General features: G+C 39.1%; 1 protein-coding gene across 2 annotated transcripts in view; it reads left to right on the top strand.

Moving 5' to 3' along the window:
• Positions 1-368: 368 nt before the first annotated feature.
• cdk16 (cyclin-dependent kinase 16) overlaps positions 369-10,988 on the top strand; it is a 123,011-nt gene continuing 112,391 nt past the window's right edge. For both annotated transcript variants that reach the window (XM_028813320.2, XM_028813319.2), the window contains exon 1: positions 369-579. The gene's annotated coding sequence lies outside the window, so the exon portion shown is untranslated. The remainder of the gene's footprint in view (positions 580-10,988) is intronic.

Raw genomic sequence — 10,988 nt, 5'->3', positions numbered from 1 at the left:
AAGCATCTCTTTGAATCAAAATTGTGTCCCAACTGCGCATTCTGCCGGCAGTTGTCCCCCGCATTCTCAAGTTTTGGTTCAGTCCCAGCTTTTGAATGGAATTCGGGGCTTCGCATACTACGCTAAAATCAGGGAGAGAGGCGGGAAGGGAGGCTCCGACTCTGCACATTATTGGAACCTCTTAAAATAGGACACGTACTCATGATGCTAGATATTGGGACACTTAGAACAGGGAGCAAAGGTTCCCTTTGATAATATCCACGGCAACATAAGCGTAATTTATGTGAAACGTACACCCCTACATAAAGAAATGGTGCGGCCCGCCCTGTGGCAGCTGTTCCGGTCTACCCGCCCCCTCCCTCCCTCTGTCTCTCCCTCCGTCCCTCCCTCCCTTTCGCAGCAGCAGCTGCTGATCGCTTTGCCACTAGTGGTGATGGCATGCCTGCGATCTGGGGGATTTTGCATTTTTATGCTTTCTAGCCTGACGAATCATGGCTGAAGATTACTGGGAGAAGACAGCGGCATTTGCACATCACTGACAGCAAGGAAGCCGAAACCCCGAAGGCGTCCCGTGTCGGGGTAAGAAACAGCAACGCTTCTTGACTCGTAGCGCTACTTTGTTATTTTGAGTCGTCTTGTTGTTGAGAAGGAGAAATTCTTAAAGCTGAATTTAAAATATCAAAGTTCGGCAGAAATGTTGTGTTCTGTCCGTTCAGCAGTATGTACTTTTGTGATTAGCCACTTAAAGCAGCTCATCGTCGCATGCTTCAGCCGCTTAAATATGCTGCAGATTGGGGCTGAACGCTCGGCTTGTCTGCAGGGGAGCGCGTTTCGATTAGCTGCTTTGCAGCAACCTTGAGTCTTTGCCTCGCGATCGCCGAAGAAAGGATTATGTGTTGCAAGAGCTAATCTCTAATTGTTTTATTGGTATCAATACGACGTTCTTCCAGTGATCTCATTTACTGTGGGCAATTTGCTAAATAACTTTTATTCTGCTCTGTCATCTTTGGTCCGGTCGAAAGGACCCGTTATGCCTGGTAGTTTAAATGATACACAGTTCGGCTTTGAAAGAACGAAGATATTTGTATTGGCACGCGGACCGTTCTTCTGTCACCTCTTTGTTTTGATTGTCTTTCTTACCTTTGTCTTGTTTGCCCCCCACCCCCGTACGGTGCAAAGCATCCTCTGCCTTATTCGCCGTGGTGCAAGGTTTGAATTATAGACATTCTTACAAGACGATTCATTATTTATTTTTCGATCATGCTGCTTTATAATTTCTTTGAAGGTTATTCAAAACCATAACGTGGTGTCACACTGGTGCATTTTGCATAGAGCCTGTTTGTCTTCCTCAAAGAGGAGTGAGTGACAATAAGCAAATTAGCTTGTCTTTTTGTATCATTTTAGAGTATGCAAAAAAGTCAGATTACCAACATGACTTCTCAACAGCACCTTGTCACTCTTATGGTTTATGTTGGTTCATATAAGATCAATGTGTTAATGCATTTTAACTTCAGGCATGTGTTACCGTCATTATACTGTACGAGTTTCACATACCTTGCTCCCTCTGAGTTGACCCAGTCTGTGTGAGTAAATGTATTGTGCCCAAGGTTGGGTCTTGCATTACTCTTCATGTTTTTAGGGCTACTTCCTCAATCCTGTAATGGCATAACAAGGTTAAAAAAGTGATTGAATTTTGCTTGAAAACATTTGGCATGGATGAATTTTAGCACAACTATTCATCTAACCATAACTGGTCCAAGCAAATACAGTAGATGTCTGGTTTAGGTTGAATGTCCAGGGCTGAATGAAGAGCTTCAGTTGTTCTAAGGGGGGTTGGCTACATGGTTGTCTAATTTTGTTGATTTTTATACCTTTGGCAAATGAGTGCATCAGCAATTGTGAAGATTTGCTATTGATTGGAATAAGTACCATTGTACTGAAAATGCATGAGCCGACCTGGCATGAGCGTGTGCTGCTATGCTATTAATTGGTGTCCCTTCCAGGAGCAATGCCCGTGTTTCTCCATGTGCCATGGAATAGTATCTTGGCCCCCTCAACCATGAAACGCCCTTTTGGGAAATGAATGGATGGCACATGGTATTGTATAGCTTTCTTGTGTAAGTTCAGTTGAATCATTTTAATAACCTGCTGAATCTAAATATTTTATTAGAAGTGTCATAAGAATTTACTGTGACTTCACAGTCTTCCATTAAAGACATTCAAAACTTGACTGTTCTTATTTTGTACAAGCTAAGTGGATGTATTTATACTGATGTTGATCACCTGGGATATGAACTGAAGTTGCACGGCTGCCTTATACAGTATATTTCAAATGAATGCATATCGGTCCTTGATTTCCAGAAAATAAATCAATGCATACCTTTATTATGTTTAGGCTATATTTAGTAAAAGCAAAATGATGTATCACGTTATGTATTACAGTATACCCATTATGCTCACGATGTTGTGCAAGTGACAGACCACTGATTTATGTTTGACAGGCCAGCACAGATTGATAGGAGTTTGTGTTCATTGACTTGTGTGTAGAACAAGTGCTTGCTATCTGATGATTATTACTGTATAACATGACTGGTTACTTGGTTTTTCTTGAGTGTATGTTGTTATTCAGATTGAGGTTCCTGTAAGTGCTTCTCTTGGGGTGTCTCCCTGAAAGAGTCCTATTTGATAAAGCTAAGTAAAATAAACTTCCAATTAATTTCTTTACTGATTTTATCTTCTACTAGAGTAGGCACAGGGCTCTGACTTGATCTTGAACCTTGAGGTTATGTTTTTTGCAGTACAGTCTCTGACAGAGCTTCTAGGATTTGGGATTGAGCCATCTGTTAAGAGGCACCGGCATACAATGGCTCTACGCTGTAGTGTAAGATGACTGCTGCCCTATACGGTAGTCCTGGCACAAAAACATTCTGGGAGTTAGTTTGTTCTGTGTGCCTGCTCAACTGAAATAAATGGAATGCGGTGTGATGTACTGCAAACACCTGACGACTACTTATCGAAGGGCATGCTTAAATAATCCCTACAATATCTTTATGATAAATACAATTTTACAAGAAATGCTTCATCTGGATCTGTGACTTTAATGGTTATGATAAACAGAAGCAAGAGTCACATTTCAAATGAAACGGTGAATTTTTGATTTGCTAGAGATCATGTGCACTTGAGATTGACATTACAGAAAAAGATAAACTCCGTAGGGAATTCTGAAGATATTGTGCTTCCCTATTCCATGGATACATTTTTATACACACACTGGTTTGCTTTAATGACCTCCAAACACCTTCTACCTTGTAAAAAGTAACACTGAATCCAGCCTTCTGTGACTGCCTGTCTAGCAAACTCCACTAAGTAAACTTGTGAATAAAACTCAATTACAGACAATGCATGATTAGAAATTAAGGTGTTATATTAATTGCAGAGGTCGTTTTCATGTTAATATATCCTTAATTTTTCTGTCATTCCAAAAAACATAATCTGGTACATGCCACCTCACCATTCTTTGTGCGCATGCTTTGAATTTGTATAGCAGCATTCATTCATTTGGCATAAACAGAATTTTAAATTTGATTGCTTGCATCTAAGGAGATGTATTGTTGTGCATAGAATTGACCTACCTACTGTACATAATGTTAAGTGAATGTGGAATCGCAGATTGTTTTTGACTTTTGTTTTAAATAGCACCACTAACAGTCACTTCCTTTGCACAATATGACGTATGAGGAGCATTCATCGAATGGCAGGTGAGACAATCTGTCCTGACAAAACAGTGGATTTCACGCTGATATTTAAAGTTGCCTTCGTTTCCTGAGTTGCCACACCACACTGTCTGCCTGAGGTCTAGTTGTAAACCCTAATGTTTTATAGGCAGACAATGAAGGAGGGCTTGGCCTAGGGGCATGCTAAATTGGATAGGTGTAATCCGATGTCAGTAACTGGTGCAAAGTGACCATTCCATTATAAACGGTTTCCATGGATAAAGGCCGCCAACTGCTATGAGGTGATAAGATTCAGAGAATCTTTTTACTGATTTGACTTTAATTTTCGGAGGTCAAAATCACTGTTGACTTAATTTTTAAAGTAGATCTTGCTTTCAGTATTACCTCATTATTAGGCCAATTTAACACTTCTCATTTGGCTGACAATGCTACGGGTCACTTTAAAACTATGTTAAGGGATTCATCTTTCAGTTTATTCTTTGGTGGATTTTAGTACAGCATGTGGAAATACTTTTAAACACATGGAGTGCACTACAAGATTAAAGTGTACTGTCGGGAAGAGTTCAACCTTTCCGCCCCTGGGGAACATGAGCGGAAGCTCCATGATTTCATCTACCTTGTACCTACCTTTCTTGGTCCCTTTTCAAGATATCAGGTGGAGCTGTCCAGTGAAAGAAAAAGCAAAACCTGCTTGAGTTATTTTAAGACTGTGTCCCAGTTTTCTAAATTGTGCTCTCTCATCTTTAATGGTGGCCTAGTCTGACATGTTCATCTAACAACCTTCGAATAGGCATCCCCAAGGTGCCACCTGACAGCCCTGACTGTGACTCATGATGCTGAAGTGTGTCCCAGTTTATAATTCCTTTTTTGTACTTTCCTTGTGGAATGTTTTACTGTTTAGCAGAAAGGTTAAGTATTACAAAAGTGGCCAATGCTGCTCACCCCCATGGGATACATCCCATGATTTAGTTCCAAACCTGTCCCGAACAGTTTTAATAAAGAACCCACAAAGTAGGAAACATGTGGCCACTAAAGTGTACTTTCATCTGAGATTTAAATTCTCATTGTTTTAAAGGTTCTGTTGCCACAGCCTTTTCTGTAATGTGGTTAAATGTTGCCAGGATCATTCAGACAGGGCTGGCTGTGAGACTGGAGAGGATTTGACTAAATTATTCTTTTTTTGTTTAAGTGCTGTTACTTTGCTTTTCACTGTCTATTCTCTTCTTGCCTGTGCAATTTGAGATGTTATTTGACTGCTTTGTAAACAGTAGTATTGAGAAAGTTTTTATGTGCTTTGAGATGAAAGGATTTTTATCAGGTAGATACTGATTAAAGGAATACTCCACCCAAAAATGGTAATTTTTGTTCCCTTTTAGTCACCCTGCATTGTTTGTAGTGATGGCCAAAACAAATTGTAATCTTGTGTTTTCACAGAAAATGGAGTTAAGAAAAAGTCCTGAAGCAGTGGCCTTCATTGAGAACCCTAACTGAACAACACCAAACAATATCAAAACTACTATGAAGAAATATTAAATTAGTTTTGTTGCATAATCCATGTCAGGTACCAGTCATTTGCTCACAACATTCCAAACACATGTATTTTTAGTAAAATATTGTTAAATAAACCAATTTGTTTAAAATCCTCTAATACTTGACTGTGCCGCATGCAAAATGAGGTTGAGCTTTTAAATTGGAGACCCAGCGCTCTAGACAAAAATTCACCTCAAGTAGCCAGTGGCTCCTAAAAGATAAAAAATTAGGAGCCAATAGCTTGATTTAGGTGCCAAATAATAAAATGTGTAAAATATAATCTTTCGATCTCTTACGTATGTGTGCTCAATTTTTTTCCTTCTCCTCTGCAGTGCATCCTTCCCTCATGCTTTTGTGTCCGGCTTGATCATTTGGGCAACTGAATCTCATTATAATTTCAAACTATGTACAATCATTAAGTTATGTGTATTTTACTCAGGCTTCGAGTCTGTGTCACTGACCATCAGAATGTCTGTGTCAGAGGGCCATCCAGTGTAATATGGTCATCTTTTACTCTTGTTTGAAATGAGCCAGTGGTTGACACAGGGCACAGTATCAAACTGCTCAAGTGATGGGCCTTCGGTGCTGATCTTGACTAAATCATCCAAGGTTGAGACATTGAGTGAGTTTTGCTCTTTTGATTTTGTTCAGCTCTACGGTGAAAAGCCACATTCACCCTAAGCTGCAGAAGTAGGCACAACAAGCATTATCTCACCAAGATGTAGAATATTGTGGAAAACTAACAATATTGCACAGAAAGACTTCCTCCAACTGTTATAAGACTTATCTGATTAAAGGCAAATTCTCAGATTTTTTTTTTACCAATCTCCATTCTGTTTGTAAAGACCTGACATCACATGCATTCTTCAAGAAGACTTCTTGATACCAGTTAAAAACATGTCTGCCTTATTTTCTGCTATCTATCTATCTATCTAAAAGTGGTTAAATCATCTGGCAGTGAATCATGATAGAAGATTGAGAAACAATAAATGATCACTGACCCATGTGAGCTTTCTTGCTGTGTATTACACCTGTATTTACAAACCAGTTTTCCAGTTCCTTGACTGTAACTTCCACTCTTTTCTCAACATGCAATTGGTAATCTCTAAAGTTAGGTGAGACTTATGCTTTTGAGTTGAATATTCTGAAAGTTGATGACAGTATTGGTATTACCCACTGACTCTCTGCTTCTTAGTTTTCTATCTGTTTGAGATCTGTATGTTATCCCTGGGTACCACATTTTTATGCTGATCAAGTGATTAGTGTGCTGCAGAAACTCCTGCAACTTTCCATTCCTTAATGGTCTGTCTGACATACCCTTGATTGTGAAAACACAACTGACAATAGCTGCTATAGTTCCAGGCAAAATTAAAGAATCCTTCTAAAGTGTAACACTTTGAGATTTTCCCAAACATGTCATGGAGAAAGTGACAAGATATGCCACAAAAGGCAATCTCTCCATTTTTCAGTGCAGTGTACTTTGCTCTCCCTGTAATGTCCGTGTTTTTTGAACTTGCAGCCAGGTGTTCCATATAGTGGTGCACAGCTGCACTGTGTGATCCAAGTTCAGAAAAACAGAAAGTGGCCAGTAAATGTGAGGCAACCAACGCTGGTGTCTTTACTGCAGAAGGTGTGTGTATAGAACAGTCTAATTCCACACGGATTGTTCTCAGCTCGCACTTGCTTTTGGGGCTGGTTAGGGTAGTCATATTTTCAATCAGTAGTTGTCCAGTGTTCATTTTCAAAGTAGAAGATGGGGGCATTGATATCTTTGGCAAAGACTTAGCCGAAGAAATAAGTGTCTCCTTGAGTGGATTGGACAGAGGGGCACAGTAGGCATGAAAGTGACACCGAAGACTTCCTTCTGTCTTTTATAAATATTTTTTAACCAATTCTATAATTCCGGAATTTATTATGCAAGGAGCAGGAAGGGGGCACACATTGTTATAGCTCGGCTCCGGCTGTGGAAATAAGTATCCCTTCCAGTGGATAGGACAAAAGGGCACAGTGGAGAAAAAAGCGACAAAAGACTTCCTAGAGTAGTTTTAAATAGGTTTAACTCAATCTTAACCATCCTGTGTTCATTTTGTAAACAGAAGAGTATTTCAATGACAAAGGCTCAGCTGTGGAAATGAATGTCCTCTCTAGTGGATGGGATGGAGAGGCACATTAAATATGAAATGTATGTAGAAGACTGTCTACAGTCTTTTAAAATACACTTTGAATAGTTTAATCTCTGCTGTGTTCATTTTGCAAGCAGCTAACAGGGGCATACATTTCTACAGGAAAGGCTCAGCTGTGGAAATGAATGTCCCCTCTGGTGGAAGAGATGGAGGGGCAGTAGATATGAACGCGCTACAGAAGACTGCCTGATATTCTTATTAAGGACACTGTGCATTATTTTAACTACCCAGTGTTCATGTTGCAAGGGGGTAAAGCAGGTAAAAATTACCATTTAATCCTTGCTACAAGTTTTTTTAAAAACATTTTGATCGGTTTTAATCAACCATAATCAACTGTGCATATAATATACAAGAAGAAGAGTTTTATAGGTTAATGATACCTGTGATGAAAATGAAATCCTCCCCCTGTTTAAAGGAGGATCATGACAAGCAAGGCATTTTTTTTGAACAACTTAAACTATTTGATTCATATGGTTTTGATCACTCATTTGACCAAATTGAGATTTGAGATTCACAACAAAGCTTTTACTGTGGAAATGTTTTTTTTTCTTTTTTTCTCCCGAAAAAACTTCCAGAGTAAATGTTTAAGAGCAAGGGACACTGTGTATGCCGTGAAAGTGGATTAGTGCATTTATTTTAATGATTTGTCTTTTAAATGTCTTTGTTTTTGGGTGTCAAGTAATTCTAATTCTAATTATTACAATTATTTTGCTAAATCTGTTTTTCCATGTTTCTTTGTTGATGAACTCCTGTTGAAGCATTTATTGGTAACAGAACAAATAGTGCACATGCCAAAACAACTGATAAGTAGCATTTTTCAATACCATTTTAACAAAGTTTACTGTTCACCGTCAATCACGGAGCACCCCAGTAAAACAACAATAAAACCTTTAACTTTGAAACGCAGACTTCGCTGTGTGTGAGGAAACAGTGGGCAGGCTGCTACTTGTGCAAGTTTACTGAAAGACAGGCCGGCATTTTGCTTGGGGCATGCATTATATCAATAGAGAAATGGTGCACAAAGATGCACGAAAACATGATGACCATATCTTAGTGTGCTTGCACGAAATCAGAAGGGGCACAGATATCTTTATAACAGGGGACCAAAATGATGGACAGATGCATTTCTAATGTTTTTCATGTCTTCCTTGTATTTCGATGACCTGTTGTATATTCAGCCCGTCGTTTATCATTTTGGCACAAGCGTAACCTGCCTCTCCTTGAAATTCACAATATGGGATACATGGCCACTGTGTCAGCTGTGCTGCACAATTTGGAAAATTTGTGTCTCTACATGGCCCTCGTGCCAAGTGCAAACACGTCAAGTCTAAACCAGCCTTTAGTAGAATGCAGTTCATGAACCTCCAAAGGGGAATCTCCCCCTTTACCTACACTTATGTTATTAGAAAATTTGCTCAACAATAATAAAATGGCCTTTTGCATCTGTTACAATATAATTACTTTAAAGTTTCATTGATTTCATTCTCCACAGGTTAACTGAGTAGAAATAATAATTGCCAAAGCTTATTTTTGGTCACATTTGCGACCATTTTAGTCACAGTCTGGAGTGCTTAGACCCAGATTCATTGATCAGGACTCTTGCTTAATAATAGCTCATTCATTGGCTACCATGGCACCTCACATGGTACCAGAATGTCAGAGTCTAATTGAAGACGGATGTACAGTTAGAGATTAAAGGTTAAAGAAAAGTGAGAGAAGACATTATCAGGTGGAAAGCATGCCTTGTATTAGTGCATATCCAAGATGCTAAAATAAGCAGAAGGTTAATTCACTGGTGCTGTTTCACAAACTGCCTGAAATAATTCTGAGGTACTGCAGGTTTAGCTTACTGTTATAGACGTAAATATAACAACCTATGAATGGCTGTTGCTCGATTCGTTTCTTTGTCTGGTCATAATTTATGGAGTTTACATGTTCTCCAGATGTCTGCATGGGTTTTCTCTAGGTTCTCTGTTTGTCCTTCTCAAATTAAATAAAAAATCCACATTTTTGCAGCTTTCCTGGTATGAGTTTCAGTATATGTGAGTGTGCTCTGAGACGGGTGGTGTCCCTTACAGTGTTGGTTCCCGCCTTTTGAATGATGCTGTTAAATAGGTACCAGCTCCCATGATCCTGCTAGAAAAATTTGGGTTCAGAAGGTTATTTAGTGGTTAATTAAATTAGGATTTTGTATGCAACAAGAGAAATGTCTAACTAGAGTTTGATTGGCTATTGCTTTCTTTTCAATTTGATTCATAAACCATCTATGAAACAGACCATTAACCTTTAATTGCATATAAAAACCTAAATATTGTTCACCAGTAGAATTGCAAAACTAGAAAAACCAGCCATGCATCCATGTATTTATTATACTGACTTTTTCCTGGTTGGGCTGTAGGGTGCTTAGATCATAACCATTTGGAAATGCAGTCAAATCGTGTTATCTGTGGGAGTTACTTTCCTGAAAAAATACTACAGTATGGAAACCTCAGATAGATAGATAGATAGATACTTTATTAATCCCAAGGGGAAATTAGATAATGAAGCATTAATACTATTGGAACAATGGGATTAGGTTCTGGCAGAACATCAACTTGGGGAAAGTTCAGCAGGGGGAAACAGGGTTGGGCTGTCATGCAGACCCCTCAGCTCTTGCCACTCAAGGCTTGGTAATGGTCCCTTCACAGGTGTACCTACGGAAACTTTCATAGAACTTTTACTTCCTTTAAAGTCAAGTTTGATAATCTTTTAGGTTTTCCGCCATAGGCTGTGAGTGACCACACCAGTGTAGATATGAGGACCTGCTTAAACCATCCAATCCTTAGTAGTGATGGGCGGTGTGTACAAAAGGCAGGGACTTGATCAGTGCAAGTTTATGACCCGCACTTACTGGGAATTCCTTGTTTGTGGGGAACAATTGTAACCCTGGAGGGTGGAGTGGGGCAACCCCAGACATCTAAGGGTATCATAGAACTGTTGTAACCCCTGGCAAAAATTATGCTATCACTACTCTTGGAGTATGTTCAATTAAATGAAATTGTTGTAATTAATGGGGCTTTTTTTTTCAGACCAAGTAGAGGAAACAATTATGGAATCCTTCAACGATGAGGAAAAAAATATGGAATCAAATTTAACCCAAAAATTACAATTAATACTTTGTTGCACCTCCTCTGGTTTTTCAATCAGCTTGAATTCTTTGAGGCATAGACTTCACTAATGAAAAACAACATCCTTCGTCAGGCAGATTCCAACTTTCTTGTATAGCAGTTGACAGATTAGCTTTGCAGGATGGAGCCTTGTCATGGACCATTTTTTTCAATTTCCACCATAAATTTTCAATCGGATTGAGATCTGGACTGTTTGCTGGCCGTGACATTGAGTTGATATGCCTTTCCTGAAGAAATTTTTTTAACTCTGTTTGCACTGTGGCAAGATGCATTATCATCTTGAAAAATTACTTCATCATGAGCAAACCTACTTTCGACTGATTTAATGTGAAAAGTGTCCAGAATTTCATTGTACACCTGTGCATTTCATGTAG

This window comes from Erpetoichthys calabaricus, chromosome 11 (genome assembly GCF_900747795.2).
Source record: "Erpetoichthys calabaricus chromosome 11, fErpCal1.3, whole genome shotgun sequence".
Classification (NCBI taxonomy): Eukaryota; Metazoa; Chordata; class Cladistia; order Polypteriformes; family Polypteridae; genus Erpetoichthys; species Erpetoichthys calabaricus.
This window is presented reverse-complemented; position numbering and strand designations above follow the sequence as displayed.